Source organism: Triticum aestivum, chromosome 3A (genome assembly GCF_018294505.1).
Source record: "Triticum aestivum cultivar Chinese Spring chromosome 3A, IWGSC CS RefSeq v2.1, whole genome shotgun sequence".
In the NCBI taxonomy this organism is placed as follows: domain Eukaryota; kingdom Viridiplantae; phylum Streptophyta; class Magnoliopsida; order Poales; family Poaceae; genus Triticum; species Triticum aestivum.
Window position 1 is genome coordinate 678,066,377 of NC_057800.1, and position 22,205 is coordinate 678,088,581.

Below are 22,205 nucleotides of genomic sequence, written 5' to 3' on the forward strand. Positions count from 1 at the left end.
AATCATTTTCTTTTACTGGTACTCAAGACATTTGGCTTTGTTAGACCTTTTTATAACATGTTAACTTATCAAAATTTTGTTGCACCTGTGAAAATTCTATGCGTCTATTTAGCCTTATTGATCAAACCAGATGATGATAAGAAATGAATTACTAGGTTTCTAGAACTCCGATCTGACACATCTATATTTAGAAACGGAGGAAGTATATATATACCAGATCCCTTTCACCCCGCACCGCGCTATCACGCCCAAGGAGGATTCAAAAGGGAGCAGGGGCGGCGAGAGGCCCGGCGCCGACCGCAACCCCAACCTGAATCAGCACCCGCCGGCCGACGCTTCCGGGGGAAGCCGCTGTGACGGTCGAGGCCGACGGCAACGCGCAACTCGGAACTCGTTTACGGCCCTCAGCCAGGTCCACGCCGAAATCCAGGAGCAGACAAGTTGGCTAGATCTCGCGGCCCTGGCTGTCCTGTCCCCATCCCTAAGGTTCCGAGGTGCGCGACTGATATCCCGATGTTCTAATTTTTTAGGGTGCGACCAACATAGAACATCCCTTTTGGATAGATGCAGGAGAGGGCGTACATGATGTTGCAGATGAATGGAGCCGGCGAGTGCAGCGATTATGGGAGCTCAGAGGACGGGAGCTACGAGCATGAGCATGAGGAGGAGCTAGAGCACCACCACCACGCCCACCTCCAGGAGCACCCGGGTGGCATCCATGGTTATGGGGATGATGATCTCAATGTAACGCCTCAGATGTAATTTTCCATATTTGTAACTCCAACTCTTGCCATTTCTGGCTATGTGATATGATATTCCCTCTGTAGTTGGGTTTTTGTCCATCCTTTTGCATTTTGTTCATGTCATGCATCTCATCTCATGGCATCATGTGCATCTCTTTTGTATTCGTGTTCGTCTCATGCATCCAGTCATTTCCCCGTTGTTCGTTTCGCAATCTGACACTCCCACATGCACCCGCTGCACCCCTCAAATTTGTGAAAGTTCCTGATTTTGTGTCTGTGTTCAAGCCACTTTTAATTGCTGTGAAAATTCCTGGTATTGTGTCTGTGTTGAAGCCACTTTCTGACCCATCAAAGAGCAGGAGGATTCCGACAGAGTAAATGATGTGTTTTTCACACCAGGTGCCATTTCATATCCAGAACTCCTCCAAGGTTGCTATGAATTGGATCCAGCCTCAACTACAAAGGAACTTCTCCAAGTAGTTCCAGTTTGATGATGCCACATATGCTTGCTCTGACTTCTGTCCGTTCCTCCCTGCCCACCTTTATTTTGTGGAGCACGAAGACGGTAACGCTCCTCGGTCGTCTATCTCTATCCATCTCCTTCAATAGCTGGCCAACAGTAAGTGCTCCCAATTAATGAGCATCCATTCCAAAGATTTGCTTAACACAGCACGGTGTAGTGGAACATTAATCCAGGACAGTTGTGGTCGCGGGGAGGATCTCGAAGCTGTAGGCATAAGATCGAATGGGTAGGCCGCGGAGATGATACGACACACACGACCTGTAGGAGACCAGCGTGGCAGCTTGTCGGAGGGGATGTTGCCCAGGCGATGGGACTCGAGGGACAAACAAACTCATCGGGATGGCTTGCGGTGGGCCGGGCTTTGGGCACTACTGGTCTTAGGAAGTACAATGGTGGTTCCACGCGCAAAAAATAAAAGGGGTGTACCATATGTACCCAGGTTGTGCTTGTGACCTGTAGTATACTCCCCATGTATACCCCCTTGTTGTGTTATGTAGCAGCATCCTTGTTTAAGGGTAAACGCTGAGTTTTTGAACAATGAAATATACCTGGGTCAAATTGTTCTTTTGCAGAGAAAAATGTCCTCAACTCCCTGAACATGCCTGTTGGACTAGTTAAATATGATATTTCATGGTTTCTTTATGGTTGCAGCCAAGCATGTCGCTATAGTGTTCCTTGGAATGGACAAATTGATCGCTATAGTGTTTCTTGGAATGGACAAATTGATCTAGACACTTCTCTTGGCCCAACTTTCAGGTAAATCATTTTGTCTTACTGGCACTCAAGACATTTGGCTTTGTTAGACCTTTTTAACATGTTACCTTATCAAAATTTTGTTGCACTTGTGAAAATTCTATGCGTCTATTTAGCCTTATTGATCAAACCAGATGATGATAAGAAATGAATTACTAGGTTTCTAGAAATCTAATCTGACACACCTATATTTAGAAACAGAGGGAGTATATATATACAAGATCCCTTTCGTCCCGCACTTCACTATCGCGCCCAAGGAGGATTCAAAAGGGAGCAGCGGCGGCGAGAGGCCCTGCGTCGAACGCAACCCTAGCCCGAATCAGCACCTGCCGGCCGACGCTTCCGGAGGAAGCTGCTTCGACCAGTGGCTGAGCTTGGGCTGAATTTGTGCATGGGCAAATGGGCTGGAGGGGCAAGAAATATGCTTTTAGGCTGATTTTAACTGGACATATGGGCTGAATACTAGGGGATATTTGCTAACTTTCTCATGGGCTGGGGGGGGGGGCGATGGCCCAGGTTGCCCTCCACAAAGCTCCACCACTGGCTGCGACATCCGAGGCCGATGACGATGCGCGGCGCGGCACTCGTTTACGGCCCTCAGCCAGGTCAACACCGAAATCCAGGAGCAGGCAAGTTGGCTAGATCTCGCGGCCCTGGCTGTCCTGTCCCCATCCCTAAGGTTCCGAGGTGCGCGACTGATATCCCGATGTTCTAATTTTTTAGGGTGCGACCAACATAGAACATCCCTTTTGGATAGATGCAGGAGAGGATGTACATGATGTTGCGGATGAATGGAGTCGGCGAGTGCAGCGATTATGGGAGCTCAGAGGACGGGAGCTACGAGCATGAGCATGAGGAGGAGCTGGAGCACCACCACCGCGTCCACCTCCAGGAGCACCTGGGTGGCGTCCATGGTGATGGGGATGATAATCTCAAGGCTGAGGGTGAGGGCTACCTGCAAGGATGAAGGCGAGGACGAGCTCTCCGAGGCTTTGGAGAGGAGGAGTTCGATTAGGATGACGAGGTGCAGGACGTGGAGCCAGCACTAGACCCTGCAGAGTACAGGTTGTCACATGGCTTATGCCCCTCGCTGGGATAAACGATTGTGAGTATGTTTTGTTTTTCAGCTCATTTCACATTTCGCGTGGGTTGCTGTTGTGCTGCCTTACTTCTGCTTTGTAGGGCGGGCAGAGGAGCATGTGTATTATCACATAAAACGATGCTCAGGTAGTGATTTATGTTTCCTTTTCTTGGATGGATTTATTTTTTGTATTTGAAGTTGGAAGTTGGGAGCACTCAAGTTTTGATTAAATGACCTTGGACCGACAACAATGCTTATTTTGTTAATGCGTGTGACATATAGTGTAGTACGAGTACATATTAATTTTAATTGAAGCAATGGCACAATTCCTTGGTAGAGCTAAATTATTCTTTGATATAGCAATCAAAGCCAAAAGCAACTTATGATGTAGATAATATGCTATAAGTGGTAACATTTACCTCCTGCCATGTTTTCTTCTGGGATTGTGGCATGCACCTCCAATTCGTCTAATTTATGCATGGAGAACTTCATCTTTGTCCAAATTGTGGTATCATGTTTTTGCTTACTAACCAGCCAAATTTGTGAGAGTACCTGACATTTACAAATCGGCATGTTAATGAAGAAATATAGGATTCATGGCAAGGTTTATCCAGATGAGTACTCTTATGAGGCAAGTTATTTTTGCTTTATTCCCTTTGGTGCGCGGGCTTACATCTGAAGTTCCAAGATGTAATGCTAATGGTTCTAGACTTCTAGTCATGATTTCTAGAATTAGTTGCATTGGGTTAAGTGGTTAGTACAGAAAGTAGAGGTATCTCTGCTGATACACTTTCTTCCTTAGCTTCAGTAACTTACAACACAAAAGATATGCAAGATGGCAAGACAAAACAGTACGTTCAAGTACTTTTAAGTTTCATAGCCTTACAATAATATATATTATTAAAGTGGCATGCTAACGTGTAATTATTGTTGGTAGATGTGTAATTTGTCGCAGGGAATTTGAGAAAGGTGAATCCTTCGTTGCACTTCCCTGCAAGCATTCATACCATCCTGACTGCATTATTCAGTGGCGTCAAATAAATAAGGTACAATGCCACTTTCAACCTAGTTATTGTTAGAACATATAGTTCCCCATAGATGAGGATTGCCTATGTTTTCATGGTATGAAGCATATCAGGCAATCACACCTGCGCCACGGAAATGTAGGGTTCCTTTGTACCTCTACTATACAACCTCACGTCTATGCTTATTAATCTAGTCACCAGCATAGAAAATGTAGGGTTCCTTTGTACCAGTGCACCACTTTTTTTTATACATATTTTAGTATTTGTATTTTTAGATGTCTTTGGTCTCTAGAACTCAGGTTTGGCGATTGTATGTTTGTTTAGTGTTTTTATATACTGGGCTATTGGTATTTCTTGTAGAATTTCTGCACCTCCAACAGTGTATGTAAAAATGGGTATTTCTAAAAATTGCATTGAAAGTGCTTAATGTAATATGTCCATAGATGTTTTAGCAGCATACATATATGGTGAGTATTTAGAGTATGATGTCGTGTGTGCAATTATTTACATGTCATGACCGTTTACTTTTCACTTTAATGATTGATGTATCGTGATACTTTTGTGTGAGCAGATTTTTATTCAAATTGAAGTTAAATTGAAAGCTTCTGATGTTGCTAACATGTGTGTTTGAATTCATACTAATGCTCAAAGTTAAGGTTCTAACACCCAGTTAATGCTGAAAATTAGGGCATAATAATTGTGATGTCTGATGAGACTTGAATATACCATATATGGAAGTCCCATTTTATATTATTTCACATATAGTATAGAGAAGTAGAAATATGCAAATGGATGAGCATGCAACTTATGTAGTGTTGTGTACAAGAAATCAATGTTTATTCCTGCCTTATCACATTCTACATTTATGTACTGATGCTGTTATCTCCTGCTGAGTTGGTTGTAACCTTGTTTCTTTATGGTGTCCTCTTAGCGGGTAATCCTGTATGTGTTCTACAGGTTGTTGCTGCCATGTTTTTCAAATGGACAAGTTGGTGATCATCATCTCGTCATGATTCACGAGCTTTCAGATAAAGCATCTTGTTTGTCCGCCGCTGCATGCTATTGTTGCGGCTGATAAAATCTTTTGTAATGTTGATTTGCTTCGGGGGTAGTTCTTCTGCTTAGGTTTTTGGTTACTTCGGGCATATTTCAGTAGGCACCTGGGTGTTTTGCAGGTTACTCTGGCCGCATTTCGATTGATAATAGGTTACTTTGTAAATAAAACATGCAATAATGTTTTTCTATCATTATAGATCTGGACGCAGCTGGCCTCCTCAACCTATAGCTGCATGCATTCATGCACTGCACGTACGCACGCCGCCTCCAAGGATCCAACCCCGCTTGTCAATGCATGGCCAAGCAAGCAGAGGTAATGTAGCACTCGCCGCCAAACGCTTCCGCGGGAGAGTCTCATGGCTACGCATGTTTTTACTTTTTAGAGAGAGAGAGATAGAGATGTCGGCCAGTACGTGGAGGACCCATCCAATGAGTCGACCGGACGCCCATCATGTGCCATCCTCAACCTCTAGCTCCTTAATGGCTACCGGACGCCCATCTGGCTGCATCCGGCCAGTATATGAAGTTATGGATCGATCTTTGTAACTTCTATGGTCCCTATTAATTGGTATCAATCGGTATATCTTTGCAATTTTTGCTGGCTCCAATGGGTGGATCTGAGTAATTTTTGTGAAAGTTCCTGGTTTTGTGTCTGTGTTCAAGCCACTTTTAATTGTTGTGAAAATTCCTGGTTTTGTGTCTGTGTTGAAGCCACTTTCTGACCCAGCAAAGAGCAGGAGGATTCTGACGGAGTAAATGATGCGGTTTTCGCACCAGGTGCCATTTCATATCCAGAACTCCCCGAAGGTATGCTATGAATTGGATCCAGCCTCAACTACAACGGAACTTCTCCAAGTAGTTCCAGTCTGATGATGCCACATATGCTTCTGACTTCTGTCCTTTCCTCCCCGCCCACCTTCCTTTTGTGGAGCACGAAGACGGTAATGCTCCTCGATCGTCTATCTCTATCCCTCTCCTTCCATAGCTGGCCAATAGTAAGTGCTCCCAATTAATGAGCATCCATTCCAAAGATTTTCTTAACACGGCACAGTGTAATGGAACATTAATCCAGGACAGTGGTGGCAGCGGGGAGGATTTGGAAGCTGTAGGCATAAGATCGAATGGGTAGGCCGTGGAGATGAGACGACACACACGGCCTGTAGGAGACCAGCGTGGCAGCTTGTCGGAGGGGATGTTGCCCAGGCGACGGGGCTCGAGGGACAAACAAACTCATCGGGATGGCTTGCGGTGGGCCGGGCTTTGGGCACTGCTGGTCTTAGGAAGTACAGTGGTGGTTCCACACGTAAAAAATAAAAAGGGTGTACCATATGTACCCAGGTTGTGCTGGTGACCTGTAGTATACTCCCCATGTATACCTCCATGTTGTGTTATGTAGCAGCATCCTTGTTTAAGGGTAAACGCTGGGTTTTGAACAATGAAATATACCTAGCTTAAATTGTTCTTTTGCAGAGAAAAATGTACTCAACTCCATGGACATACCTGTTGGACTAGTTAAATATGATATTTCATGGTTTCTTTATGGTTGCAGCCAAGCATGTCGCTTTGGTGTTTCTTGGAATGGACAAATTGATCTAGACACTTCTCTTGGCTTAGCTTTCAGGTAAATCATTTTGTCTTACTGGCACTCAAGACATTTGGCTTTGATAGACCCTTTTAACATGTTAACTTATCAAAATTTTGTTGCACCTGTGAAAATTCTATGCGTCTATTTAGCCTTATCGATCAAACCAGATGATGATAAGAAATGAATTACTAGGTTTCTAGAACTCTGATCTGACACACCTATATTTAGAAACGGAGGGAGTATATATATACCAGATCCCTTTCACCCCGCACCGCACTATCACGCCCAAGGAGGATTCAAAAGGGAGTAGCAGCGGTGTAACACCCCAGCTGTAATTTACCTTATTTGTACTCCAACTCTTGCCGTTTCCGGCACTGAGTTATTTTATTTCCTCGTTGTTGGGGTTTTGTCTACGTGTGTTTTGTCTTTGTCATGCATCTCATATCATGTCATCATGTGCATTACATTTGCATACGTGTTCGTCTCATGCATCCGAGCTTTTTCCCCGTTGTCCGTTTTGCATTCCGGCGCTCCTATGTCCTCCGGTGTCCCTTTCTACCTCTTTTCGTGTGTGGGTGTTAAACGTTTTCGGATTGGACCGAGACTTGTCATGCGGCCTTGGTTTACTATCGGTAGACCGCCTGTCAAGTTTCGTGCCATTTGGACTTTGTTTGATACTATAACGGTTAACCGAGGGACCGAAAAGGCCTCATGTGTGTTGCAGCCCAACACCTCTCCAAAGTGGCCCAAAACCCAGCAAAACCCCTTCTATCATCTAGAGCGTTCGATCACGATCGCGTGGCTACAAACCGCACCTCATTTGGAGCTTCCTAGCTCCTATACCTATAAAACTAGATCTCCCCCGAAAATTCCGGGTCAAATCCTACCCTAACCCTAGTCCATTCGTCCTCAGCGCGCCGGACACGTCCGGACGCGCCAGATACAATCGTGCCGCCGGTCCCGAGCCGCCACATGGTGCACGAGCCCCACTTTGCCGCCTCCCGCCGTCGCCGGCCCGCCCGCGCCGCGCCCGGGCCAGAGGCGCCCGCGCCGCGCCCCTTCATCCCCGACCCCGCGCCGCCGCCCGCGCCTGTTCCTCCGCCGCGCCGCCCAGCTCCGGTGGCCGGAGCTCGCCACGCCGCCCTGCGTAGCTCGCCGCACCACCGGCCGGCCCTCCCCGCCGCGCACCGCCCTCGTCAGCGCCGCCGCCCGAATTCGGTGAGGAGAGGCTGGATCAGCCTCTCCCTCGCCTCCCCGTCGCATCTCCTTCCTCGCCGGAGCCGCTGCAACCTCGCTGGCGAACCTCGGATTGCGTGAAGCTACAGGAACCCTAGATCTGTTCTTGAGGGTTGACTTTTCCCTCTCCTCCTATTATTTTTTTGCATAGTTTGACATGCCATAACTCTGCATCCGTAGCTCCGATTCGTGCGTGTAGCATATCAAAATGTTCGTCTCGATGAGTACATCATTTCATCTTGATACCCAAAATGCTGTTGGAAGAGGGCTATGTGAGGAATATTTCAGATCTGTTTTAGCAAATGGCCTTTTGTCATTTTTGCTATGATTAATGTGTGCATGCTATGATCCTGAGCTCTACATGTGTTTTGTAGAATGCCATGCCATCTTTACAGGGGTGTCACCATGTATTTTTGTGATCTTTGTGGTGACTAGCACAAGCATGCAAAGTAGCCTACTCAATGATGCTGATTTCAGGGACTTAGAATTTCACTAAGTCCTTGTCCTGATATTGTTTTTATGCCATATGTTCATGTTATTTCCTAGTGATCCATGCCTCTTTTGAGGATGATCAGTAAGGATGTTTTGTTAATATTGTTGTGCTCTATTCATCCATGTCTTTGTTTGCAATTATGGAGAACCCTAGCTTGAGTCAATCGAGCTCTACTTTTGCTATAAAATGTTCCTGGCAGATTGTTAACCTATTTAGCGATTTTGCCCAGCTTGTTGTTATTGATCCGTGCATTCTATGATGTTGTTCTTGCCATGTCTAGCTTCTATGCCATGTCTTCTTGATGGGTGTATGCTTAGTTTGTCATGCCATGCTCTGTAGTGAGTGCATCGAGCTTGTAAACATGCCTACTTGTTAATCTGTTTTTCATGCTCCAGTTTTTCACCAAGTCTGAATCTGTTTATGTTCTTGCTATGTTCACATGCTTGCAATTGTATTTTCTGATCCCTTTTGGCTCAAGGTCACTCAAGGACTTTTGTTATATGCTTAGAGTAGCTTCATGCCATGCCTTGCTTTGCCATTATATGTTCCTGTAACTTGTAGTTTTCGTGCTCTAAAGATTGCTTCCTGATGATAAATTCCTGATTTGTTGTTAATTTCACTAAGTCTGAAATCAGTAATCTTTTGCACTTTTGCCATGCTTGTTTGAACCTATTAATGGATGAATTAGCCGTAGCTCAGTGTTCATCTTTTGTCAAGCATCATGAGTGGATCCCTGCCATGTATTTTGTTATCATGTTTGAGTGCTGTAGCATATTTATCTTGATGCATTTAGATGGTCACTTGCTGATTATCGCAGGGTGCCATATTTGTTCTGCTTGCCGTTTCCAAACCGTGCATCCGATTCCGGTGATCTTTATATCGATTTCAACCGAAATCATCTTACCTTTCCAGTGGCACTCTTGGATTTCCATGTTGAGGCCAGGTTCAATAATTCCTTTGCAAATCTTGCATATGCATCACATACCGCATCCCGCATATCATACCATGTTGGCATCATGTTGCTTGAGCATTGCACGTGGTTGATTGTGCTCCTTTTGCTTGTTGTTCTTGTTTGGGTAGATCCGGGAGATGCGTTCGTGAACGAGGAGCCCGTTGAGTTTGCTTACGAGGATCAAGGCAACTCTGAAAACTTTGCAGGCAAGATGACCATACCCTCGAAATCACTTCTATCTTTGCTTGCTAGATGCTCGCTTTTTGCTATTCCTATGCTATGATACCTACCACTTGCTTATCATGCCTCCCAAATTGCCATGTCAAACCTCTAACCCACCATGTCCTAGCAAACCGTTGTTTGGCTATGTTACCGCTTTGCTCAGCCCCTCTTATAGCGTTGCTAGTTGCAGGTGAAGATTGGAGATCGTTCCTTGTTGGAACATGTTTATTTGTTGGGATATCATAATATTATCTTGTTTATCTTAATGCACCTATATACTTGGTAAAGGGTGGAAGGCTCGGCCTTATGCCTGGTGTTTTGTTCCACTCTTGCCGCCCTAGTTTCCGTCATATCGGTGTTATGTTCCCGGATTTTGCGTTCCTTACACGGTTGGGTTATAATGGGAACCCCTTGACATTTCGCCTTGAATAAAACTCCTCCAGCAATGCCCAACCTTGGTTTTACCATTCACCACCTAGCCTCTTTTTCGCTTGGGTTTCCGGAGCCCGAGGGTCATCTTTATTTAAACACCCCTGGGCCAGTCCTCCTCTGAGTGTTGGTCCGACTGAGCTGCCTGCGGGGCCACCTCGGGGAAACTTGAGGGTTGGTTTTACTCGTAGCTAGTCTCATCCGAGTGTGCCCTGAGAACGAGATATGTGCAGCTCCTATCGGGATTTGTCGGCACATTCGGGCGGTGTTGCTGGACTTGTTTTACCATTGTCGAGGATGTCTTGTAACCGGGATGCCGAGTCTGATCGGTTTGTCTTGGGAGAAGGTATATCCTTCGTTGACCGTGAGAGCTTGTGATGGGCTAAGTTGGGACTCCCCTGCAGGGATTTGAACTTTCAAAAGCCGTGCCCGCGGTTATGGGAAGATGGGAATTTGTTAATGTCAGGTTGTAGATAACATGAAACTTAACTTAATTAAAATGCATCCACCGCGTGTGTAACCGTGATGGTCTCTTCTCGACGGAGTCCGGGAAGTGAACACGGTGTTGGAGTAATGCTTGACGTAGGTTGTTCTAGGATCACTTCTTGATCATAGTTGTTCGACCGTGCTTTTTCCTTCTCTTCTTGCTCTCATTTGCGCTTGTTAGCCACCATATATGCTAGTCGCTTGCTGCAGCTCACATCATACCTTACCTTACCTATAAGCTTAAATAGTATTGATCGCGAGGGTGTGAGATTGCTGAGTCCCCGTGACTCACAGATTACTTCCAAAACCAGATGCAGGGGCCGATGATGTCGCTCCAGATGATATGACCGAGCTCAAGTGGGAGTTCGATGAAGACTCTCTTTGTTATTATGTGTCTTTCCCAGATGATCAGTAGTGGTGCCCAGTTGGGGCAATCGGGGATTTGTCGCATTTGGGGGTTGATCTTTATTTTGGTACCGTAGTCGGACCCTGAGTGTATTGGATGAATGTAATGACTTATTTATGTATTTGTGTGACGTGGCGAGTGTAAGCCAACTATGTACCTTTCCCCTTTATTTATTTACATGGGTTGTTGTGAAGATTACCTCACTTGCGACATTGCTTTCAATGCGGTTATGCCTCTAAGTCGTGCTTCGACACGTAGGAGATATAGCCGCATCAAGGGCGTTACAAGCGGCGAGAGGCCCGGCGCCGACCGCAACCCCAACCAGAATCAGCACCCGTCGGCCGACGCTTCCGCAGGAAGCCGCTGTGACGGTCGAGGCCGACGGCGATGCGTGGCGCGGCACTCGTTTACGGTCCTTAGCCAGGTCCATGCCGAAATCCAGGAGCATCAAGTTGGCTAGATCTCGCGGCCCTGGCTGTCCCGTCCCCATCCCTAGGGTTCCGAGGTGCGCGACTGATATCTCGATGTTCTAATTTTTTTTAGGGTGCGACCAACATATAACATCCCTTTTGGATAGATGCAGGAGAGGGTGTACATGATGTTGCGGATGAATGGAGCCGGCAAGTGCAGCGATTATGGGAGCTCAGAGGACGGGAGCTACGAGCATGAGCATGATGAGGAGCTAGAGCACCACCACCGCGCCCACCTCTAGGAGCACATGGGCGGTGTTCATGGTGATGGGGATGATGATCTCAATGTAACGCCTCGGATGTAACTTTCCATATTTGTAACTCCAACTCTTGCCATTTTCGGCTATGTGATATGATATTCCCTCTGTGGTTGGGTTTTTGTCTTTCCTTTTGCATTTTGTTCATGTCATGCATCTCATTTCATGGCATCATGTGCATCTCTTTTGTATTCGAGTTCGTCTCATGCATCTGGTCATTTTCCCCGTTGTCCGTTTCGCGATCCGACACTCCCACATGCACCCGTTGCACCCGCTGGAGAAAAACATTCTCGGAATGGGCCGAGATTTGTCGAGTGGCCTTGGTACGTCACCCGTAGGCCGCCTTTCAAATTTCATTCCATTTGGAGGTCATTTGATGCCCCAACGGTTAACCGGGTAACCGTAAAAGCCCCTCTCTTGTTGCAGCCCAACAACCCTCCAAAACAGCCCACTAACCTATCTAAACCCCCTCCATGCTCTCCGTTGTTGGATCACGATCGTGTGGGCGAAAACCGCACCTCATTTAGACACTCCTAGCCCCCCTACCTATAAATATGCCTTCCCCGTCCAAAATCTCGGATCCAAACCCTAGCCACCTCCCCTCTCCGCGTCGGACACGTCTGGACGGCGCCGGAGGCGTCCGCCGCCGCGCCCCGCACCACTCACGAGTCGACACGTTTCGCCTCGCTCCCACCGCCGCCGTGGCCCGGCGAGGCCCGCAGCCGCCTCCTCCGGCCCGCTTGGCCCGCGCCCCCGCCCGGTTTTGCCGCCGCCCGCTCCCTTCCCGCCGGTGCCGCCATCCTTCGCCGTCTCCGCCACCGTCCGCCGCGAGACGCCGCCGCCAAGTCCGTGCCTCGCCGCCTTCCTCCACGATCGCCGGCCGACTAGATCTGCCGCGCCACCACCAGATCCGCGCCGCCCGACACCAGATCCGATGACCTCCACCTCGCTGGCGGCCTCTACGAGCTCCGGTCGCCGCCTCCCCTGCAACTTCGGCGAGCTGCTCCGGCCCCACCTCGGTTTCCGTGCTGAAACCCTAGATCTGGAGGTCGAATATAATTCCAAGTCCTGAAAATCTTACATCATGTGCCCATGTTCATCATGCCATATCTCCATGCTCATAGCTCCGTTTTGTGCATATGATATATTAAAATGTTCATCTCGTGATGCTATTCATGTTAGTGTCATTTTCATGCATGTTAATGTCCATATTGATGCCCTAACATTCGTTGCAAAAGTGTTATATGATGTTGTCTGCTGGAATTCAACATAACTTGCTGATTTGTCATTTTCGTTGCATTTTGTGTGTGCATGCTATGAGCATGATGTCTACATGTTTTATCAGATCCATCATGCCATATTTACAGTGGTGCAAGCCTTGTAGTTTTATGAGCTCTGTGGTGACTAGCACAAGCATGCAAAGTTAGCTATGCTGTGATCTTGCTGATTTCAGACACTTTGTGATTTTGCTAAGTCTTTTTTCTGTTATATTTTGATGCTATGTAAACTTGTTGCTACCAGTAGATCCATGCACATTTTGAGGTAGTTCAGTAAGACTGTTTTGAAGATATGATTATGCTCTATCCATTTATGCCTCTGGTTGCAATTATGGAGTACTATAGCTTGTCATTACCATGCTCTACTTTTGCTAAATATTGTTGCTAGCAGATTGGTAACATGAGGTTCAGTTTTGCCATGTGTTTTGCTAGTGATACAAGTACCCTATGAACTTGCTCTTGCCATGCTTAGCTTCATGAATATGTCTACTTACTGTTGGTTACCTTGTTATACAATGAAATGCTTTGTGGTGAGTGGCATGAGCTTGCAAAGTTGCCATCATGAATCTATTTCTGCCATGCTTTGTTTTTCTTCCAAGTCTGAAACTGATCATACCATTCGCCATGTTTGCATTGATGCTACCATCTTGTCCATGCATCTTTGGTTAAAGTTCAGTAAGGAAGTTTTGCTCTATGCCTTTAGTACTAGCATGCCATGCCTTTGTTTGCCATGATATGTTCCTGTAGCATGTTGTTTGCTAGCTCTAAACATTGCTACCTGATGCTTTTTTTGACATGTTTAGTATTTTCTCCAAGTCTGTGAAGCTATTATCATTTGCATTTTTGCCATGCCATTTTAAGCTTGTTCTAGTGAGTTCTAGCAGGAGCTCAATGTTCATGATTTGTAGAGCTTCACATGTACTTTAATGCCATGTGCTTTGTTACTATGTTGGAGTGTTGTAGCATAGTTTCTTGTTGCATCTTAAGTGCTATGATGCTGTTAAGCGTAGATTTGCATCATTCTTGTTTTGCTTGTCATTTGCAAACCATGCATCTATTTCCGGTGATCCTTATATCGATTTCGACCGAAATCACCTCATCTTTCCAGCAGCATACTTGGTTTGCCAAGTTGATGCCTTGATCATCCTTTTCCTTCCGGAGTACCCATACGAATTGCACATCATACCTTGCATTCCATGTCATGTCTTGCATCATGTTGCTTGTGCATTGCGCCGTGATTGATTGTTGTTCCGTTGCTTGTGTTCTTGCTTTGGGTAGAGCCGGGAGACGAGTTCGTGAACGAGGTACCTGTTGAGTACACTAACGAGGAGCAAGCTTTCGACAACTCTGAGAACTCTGCAGACAAGATGACCATTACCCTCGATATCACTTCTATCTTTGCTTGCTAGTTGTTCATTCTATTGCCATGTCGCGCTACCTACCACTTGTTTATCATGCCTCCCATATTACCATGTCAAGCCTTTAACCCACCTTCCTAGCAAACCGTTGTTTGGCTAAGTTACCGCTTTTGCTAAGCCCCTCTTATAGCGTTGTGTCGGTGTACTAGAGTAGGGGTACCCTAGTACCCCGAACTTGTGCACGGGCAGTCGCAGCATCCCGCGGCAAGGCTTGCCGGGTGACCGCCAAGACCCTCCGTGGCTCCCTTGAAGACCATTCAAGAACAAAGTACTCAAACCAAGGCCCCGGCAAGAGGAGCTTGCCGGGAAGGCCAACCAAGGCCCCGGCAAGAGGAGCTTGCCGGGAAGGCCAACCCAGGCCCCGGCAAGAGGAGCTTGCCGGGAAGAGACAAGACCCCGGCAAGAGGAGCTTGCCGGGAAGGCCACTCAAGGCATACCAAGAAAGCTTGCCGCGACGCGCCCTGCGTCCCGGCAAGGCCCGGTGAGCGACAAGCTCCCAAACACGACAAGACGACGACCGCGGCAAGGAGCTTGCCGCGGGAAACCCCCACTTCGTGCCTGCGCTCCAGCACACCTGCTAACGTGTCGCTCTAGGACTCTCCCAAGCACACGTGGCAGGAGGCTGTGCAGCTAGGGGTGCGAGGTGGCAAGCGGAGATGAAGAGAAGGCCATCGTGGCAAACGGTGGCGCTCCTAACGGTCACTTTTTGCACTGTTTAAGCAACTCAGACAGGCATTTAATGCCCTTGTCCCCTGCCGTCAGAGTTAGGTAGGGTGCACTGTATCCACAGTAGCGGTAGCTGCACCTACCGCATCCTTTTCCATTTTTACCCTTCTTGTCTACGTTGCCCCCTGTCGGTGACCCCTTGAGAGTATAAAAGGAGGCCCAGGCGCAACGTAGAAGGGGTTCAGCTAGTTCGGCCAGTTCGGCTCATTCAACACCAGGAACACTCTCACGCTCAGTCTGGCAGCGTCCGTCGCTCCTGAGCAAGAATTCAATACACACAAACAAGCAGCAGTAGGGTTTTACGCATCCGTGCGGCCCGAAGCTGGGTAAAAACCGCTCGCGTGTACCGCCTCGATCCGCTCTTTGTGCGACCTCCGCCCCCCGCCGAACCGAAAGGGGCCCTGTCCCCATAGGTGTTGGTGGAATCAGCATCCCCGACATCTCTGGCGCGCCAGGTAGGGGGCGTCGAGATCGTGCGAACCCGATCCGGCGTGCACGCGAGCTAAATCTTCATCGTCTTCACCGACATGCCACCGAAGAAGAAGGCTTCGGGGGCAACAGCCCCGTCTGCGTCGCTTCCACCACCTCCGGAGCAGGCGGACGGTGGAGTGGACGCCGGCGGAAGAATGGACATCGACGAGGGTGCCCACAGCGCTGCCAAGTCCAAGGACAAGGCCGCGCAGACCTCGGCGTCCATACGCCCACCGCGCCCATCTCAGGAAGGGCGGGACCAGCAGCGTCATAGCGTTCGCAGCACCATACGTCCGCTGGCCCAAGATCAAGCTGGTGGTTCGCGTGGCGTTCAAGACCAGCATGCACGCCAGCATGCTGGCCCCAGTGAGGTGCGGTCGCCTGGACGGGACACTGCTCCTTCTAACTTGGTTAGGAGTCCGAGCATGTCCCGCTCCTCGCACCGTTCACCTCTGCCGCCCACCACGCCAGCGGAAGCCTTGGCGCGGGCCCAGCTACTCCTGGATTATCCTCCGACGGCGGACAAGACCGACGAATGGAGGGCCACTATCCAGAGCCTCATCGGCTTCGCCAACGGCGACACTGCGCGGCAACCAAGCACCTCGCTGCCGCGGCAGGACAGCCGGACGCGAGCCGATGGCAACAAGACCGGGGGAGGTGCGACTTCCATGCACTCTCCACTACGAAGGCCAAAGTCGCCGACTCGCCGGGTCCACCCCGACAGCGGCTCCACCGCGTCGTCGGACCCACGAGCTCGTCGCGACCAGCGCCAAGTTCTCCATGAACGACAACAAGAAGACGCTCGAACCCGCATCGAGCGCCGAAGAGAAGCGCGACGTCAATCCGACAAGCGCGCTGGGCCCTCTGTTGACATGCATGCGCCAGGGGAACCAGGCGATCTGCCGTACGCGGTAGGTTGTCCTGCATTCACCCGTGAGCTGCGGCAAGTCCAGTGGCCCAGCACAAAGAATTTCAAACCAGACGTACCAGAGAAGTACGACGGCAAGACGCATCCGTCGGAGTTTCTCAGCATCTACACCATCGCGGTGCAGGCTGCCGGGGGACGGGACGACAAGATCCTTGCCAACTACTTCCCGCTGGTACTCAAGCCCAATGTCAGATCCTGGCTCATGCACTTGCCGGACAACTCCATATCCTCCTGGGCTGATCTGTGCCATCAGTTTGTCGGCGCCTTTACAGGCGGCCACAAACCACATGGCCAAGAAAGCGATCTTCATCTGCTCGCCCAGAAGGAAGGAGAGCCACTGCGCAAGTACATTCAGAGATTCAGCCGTGTACAGCACAACATCCCAGACGTCCACCCCGCCGCGATCATTAGCGCGTTCCATCAGAACGTGCGAAACCGAAGGATGAGGGAGGAGATGGCGATGTGTAAGATCAGAGACGTCAGTGAGCTTTATGCCCTGGCCGACAAGTGTGCACGCGCTGAAGAGGGGAGGAGGCTCCCCGGAGAGGATACAGGAGCAGGAGGATCTGACAGTGAGGATGCCGCCCCGACAAGGAAAGGCCGGCGGCGGAACAACAGAATGAAAAAGGGCAAGGAAGTGCTAGCTGTCGAGCAGACCGGCAACGGAGGTGGCGCCAAGGAAGCTAAAGCTGGTGGCTCCGACAAGGAGGCCCAGCCTGTGGCGGCCGCCGACAAGCAGGACGGCTCCGGCAAGCAGTATTGTAAGATCCACCGCACCAGGGGTCACGATCTCCAGAATTGCAAGAAGGTTGAGCAGCTCGTTGAGCTACAGAAAGCTGAGTACGAGCGGCGCGACAAGGAGAAGGCCCAGGAAGGTGCTGGTGGATCCGGCAAGAAACGTCTCGGCCGAGGAGGACGCCGCGGCAAGGCCAAGCAGCGGCAAGGAGACAGACCTCCCCGCGGCTGCGACAAGGATGAAGATGACGACGACGATGAAGACATGGATGATGACGAGGCCGATGAGCAGGAATTTCAGAAAGCCACAGAGGTCCTGTGCGTTGACGGTGGTGCTTCTCTGCATACTTCGCACCGCCAACTCAAGCAGTGGATGCGGGAAGTGAATGCAGCAGAGCCATCCTTAGAGTCGCGCAAGCCTCTGAAATGGTCCAGCACGCCTATCATCTTCGACATTGAGGATCACCCTAATCGCGTAACTGCGGTCGGGTGCTTGCCGATGTTGGTTTCACCAACTATCCGCAACCTCAAGGTCACGAAGATGCTAGTTGACGGCGGGGCCGGCTTGAATCTGATCTCCTCCGCGGTCCTTCAGAAACTCCAGATCCCTGACAGCGAGCTCGAGGAGACCGGCACATTCCAAGGAATCAGCCCGGGAAGAAGCAAGCCGAAGGGAAAGATCACGCTGCCGGTCACATTTGGCAGCGAGATGAATTTCAGAACTGAGAGGGTCACATTTGACGTTGCCGATTTTCCATTGCCCTACAATGGGATCCTTGGCCGTCCAGCGCTCGCCAAGTTTATGGCAGCCTCTCACTATGCATACAACATGCTCAAGATGCCAGGCCCGATAAGTGTCATCTCTGTCCCCGGCGACAAGAAGGATGCCCTTATCTGCGCCGACAAAATCTACCGGGAAGCAGCAGCCGCAGCTGATCACAACATACTTGCCGCTGAAGCTCCCGGGGGGAAGAAGAAGACAAAGTCCGGCAAGAGCTCTGATGCCCACTCCGGCAAGCGCACCTCTTCGGAGTGCTGCGCTACCGTCGAGGACGCACCATCGAGCTCCACCGGCAAGTGCAAGAAGACGATGGCAGCTCCACCCGAGACCAAGAAGGTGCCCGCCAAGAAGGACGGCACTGGTGGTACCTTCACCATCAGTGCCACGCTTGACCCCAAATAGGAAAGCGTGCTCGTTGCTTTCCTGCGGGCGAATGTCGACGTGTTTGCATGGCAACCGTCTGATATCCCCGGTGTTCCCAGGAAAGTAATCGAGCACCACCTTGCCGTCTGTCCTCATGCGCGGCCCGTCAAGCAGAGAGTCAGGAAGCAAGCGGTGGAGCGCCAAGAGTTCATTGCAGAAGAGATCAGGAAATTGGAAGCAGCAGGCCTTGTCAGAGGAGTGCTCCATCCCACGTGGTTGGCCAATCCTGTAGTCGTGCGCAAGGCGAACGGGAAATGGAGGCTTTGTATAGACTTCACTGATGTCAATAAAGCTTGTCCCAAAGATCCATTTCCCTTGCCGCGCATTGACCAGATTGTTGACTCCACAGCTGGATGTGATTTGCTTTCATTTCTTGATGCATACTCAGGATACCATCAGATCTTCATGGCAGAAGAAGATGAGGAAAAAACCGCATTTATCACCCCTTGCGGCACATACTGTTTTATACGGATGCCCTTTGGGTTGAAGAATGCTGGTTCAACATTTGCAAGGGTAGTCCATGTCGCTTTTGAGACACAGATACACAGAAATGTGGAAGCCTACATGGATGATATAGTGGTCAAGAGCAAGGACAAGGCTACCCTGATCCAAGATTTAGATGAAACTTTTGCAAATCTGCGCAAGATCAACCTCAAGCTCAATCCCGAGAAGTGCGTGTTTGGAGTCCCTTCCGGCAAGCTTCTCGGGTTCTTTGTGTCTCAGCGGGGAATTGAAGCCAACCCCGACAAGATCAAGGCCATCGAGCAGATTGAAGCACCGAAGCGCGTCAAGGATGTGCGAAGGCTTGCCGGTTGCGTGGCTGCTCTCAGCAGGTTTATCTCTAAGTCTGCTGAGCGCGCCCTGCCGTTTTTCAAAATATTGAAAAAGGCAGGTCCAATGAAATGGACTCCGGAAGCGGAGGCCGCGCTGCAGGACTTGAAGAGGTACCTGTCCTCCACTCCAATACTTGTCGCACCTAAGCCACAAGAGAAGTTGCTGCTGTACCTAGCGGCAACCAATCAAGTGGTTAGTGCTGCGTTAGTAGCGGAGAGGGAGGCGGACGATGAGCCAGCAACCGCGGCAAGTGAATCCAGCGACAAGCAGGGGGCTTCTCCGACAAGCTCTGGTCCCGACAAAGATGAATCTGCGCAGACGTGCAAGGAGGTGCAGAAGAAGATGGTGCAGCGCCCAGTTTACTTTGTCAGCTCCCTTCTCCAGGGGGCTAGGTCGAGGTACTCTGGTGTGCAAAAATTGCTTTTCGGCCTTCTCATGGCCTCGAGAAAGCTGCGCCATTACTTCCAGGCACACGAGATCACAGTTGTCACTCGCTTTCCGCTGAAGAGGATACTGCAGAATCCAGAAGCAACAGGCAGGATTGTCGAGTGGGCATTGGAACTGTCAAGCTTTGGCCTCAAGTTTGAGAGCACTGCAACGATCCAAAGCAGGGCATTGGCAGAGTTCATAGCAGAGTGGACGCCAACTCCAGATGAAGAAATTCCAGAGACGAGCATCCCCGTCAAGGAGACAAGCAAAGAGTGGCTGATGTACTTTGATGGTGCCTTCTCGCTGCAAGGCGCCGGTGCTGGCGTGCTGCTTATCGCACCCACCGGAGAGCACCTCAAGTACGTAGTCCAGATGCACTTTCCCAAGGAGCAAGCAACGAACAATACTGCAGAGTATGAGGGTTTGCTTGCCGGCCTCAGAATCGCAGCCGACCTTGGGATCAAGAAACTCATTGTAAGGGGTGACTCGCAGCTTGTCGTCCGCCAAGTGAACAAGAACTACCAGAGTCCATTGATGGAAGCTTATGTTGATGAAGTGAGAAAGCTAGAAGCACACTTTGACGGCCTGCAAATGGAACACGTTCCGCGAGCTCAGAATGACATTGCTGATGGCCTGTCAAAGTGCGCTGCACTAAAGTTACCTGTGGAACCAGGGATCTTTGTGCTCAAGCTGACTCAACCATCCGTGACACCATCAACTGGACAGAATAAGAAGAGGAAGTTGGTTTCTGGTGACTACTTTCCGGCAGAGCTTCCCGAAGCCGCCGCCAAGAAGGTCCCCAAGATCGACGCCAAGAGTGCTGAGGAGCAGTCTGCTCCGGCGAACCTCTTGGTTTGTTCCGTTGAAGCAAACGCTCCCGACAAGTTTTGCTCCGGCAAGCTTGCCGGGGAATATCACGCTCCGGCCGAACCGCAGGTTCTTGCCGTAGAAGCGGATGTTCCCGCAGCAACAGATACGCCTTTAGTCCTTGTTGTCGAGCCACAAGCTCCAGCATGGGCGCAGCAGATTGTCCATTTCCTTCAGACAGGAGAGCTTCCCGAAGAGCAAGAAGAAGCTGAAAGAGTAGCCCGGCAGTCAAGTATGTACAAGTTTGTCGACAACACACTGTACAGAATAAGACTCAACGGTGTGAAATTGAAGTGCATTCGCCGGGAAGATGGACAACAGCTGTTGGCAGAGATACATGGAGGCATATGTGGTCACCACATTGGCGCAAGAGCGCTTGTCGGCAAAGCATTCCGACAAGGCTTCTTCTGGCCGACAGCCCTCCAGGATGCAACTGCACAAGTAACCAAGTGTGAAGCGTGCCAGTTCCATTCCAAGCAGATACACCAGCCAGCTCAAGCTCTCCAGACGATCCCTTTATCCTGGCCATTTTCGGTCTGGGGGCTCGACATCCTCGGCCCCTTCCCCCGAGCTGTCGGGGGCTTTGAGTTCTTGTACGTTGCAATCGACAAGTTCACAAAGTGGCCGGAAGTGGAACCAGTGAGGAAGGTGACAGCACAGTCAGCAGTCAAGTTCTTCAGGTCGATTGTTTGCCGTTTCGGGGTTCCTAACAGGATCATCACCGACAACGGCACGCAATTTACGAGCCGCACCTTCATGCAGTATGTCCAAGATCTTGGCGCCAAGGTCTGCTTCGCTTCTGTTGCTCACCCGAGAAGCAACGGTCAAGCGGAGAGGGCAAATGCTGAAGTGCTGCGAGGCCTCAAGACCAGAACTTTCGACAGGCTGCACAAGTGCGGAAGAAACTGGATCGAGGAGCTGCCGGTGGTTCTTTGGTCGATCAGGACGACGCCAAATCGAGCCACTGGCCAGACACCCTTTGCTCTAGTCTATGGAGCAGAGGCAGTTCTCCCCACGGAACTCGTTTACGGGTCACCTCGAGTGCTCGCTTATGATGAGCTCGAGCAAGAGCAGCTGCGACAAGATGACGCGCTGCTCCTTGAGGAAGACCGTCTCCAGGCTGCTGTGCGAGCCGCTCGCTACCAGCAAGCTTTGCGTCGCTACCATAGCCGCAAAGTTAAAGCCAGGAGCTTCGAGGAAGGCGACCTTGTTCTTCGGCGTGTTCAGTCCGCCAAGAATTCCAACAAGTTGACGCCGAAGTGGGAAGGCCCTTATCGGGTGAAACGAGTCACTAGGCCCGGCGCTGTCCGCCTTGAGACCGAAGATGGCATTCCGGTGAGCAACTCCTGGAACATTGAACATCTTCGTAAGTTTTACCCGTAAGGCGCGGTTGCCGGAAGCTTTTCCGGCAACCACCTTTTGTACAAGTCTTGCCGCTGTTGCATGTAATCCTTTGTACAAAGCCGGGCGCAGACCCCGTGCACCAGTAAAGCTCATGTGCCCCGCACATCTTGTCAGTTTTTTATGCTATAATCCTTTTTCGCATATGTTATCTGACACTTTGTGCAGCACTAGACCCCGGTAAGCAATAACGAGCCC

General features: G+C 49.9%; 1 pseudogene; it reads left to right on the top strand.

The window, feature by feature from the left end:
• LOC123057135 (uncharacterized) overlaps positions 1–22,205 on the top strand; it is an 81,558-nt pseudogene that overhangs the window by 20,438 nt on the left and 38,915 nt on the right.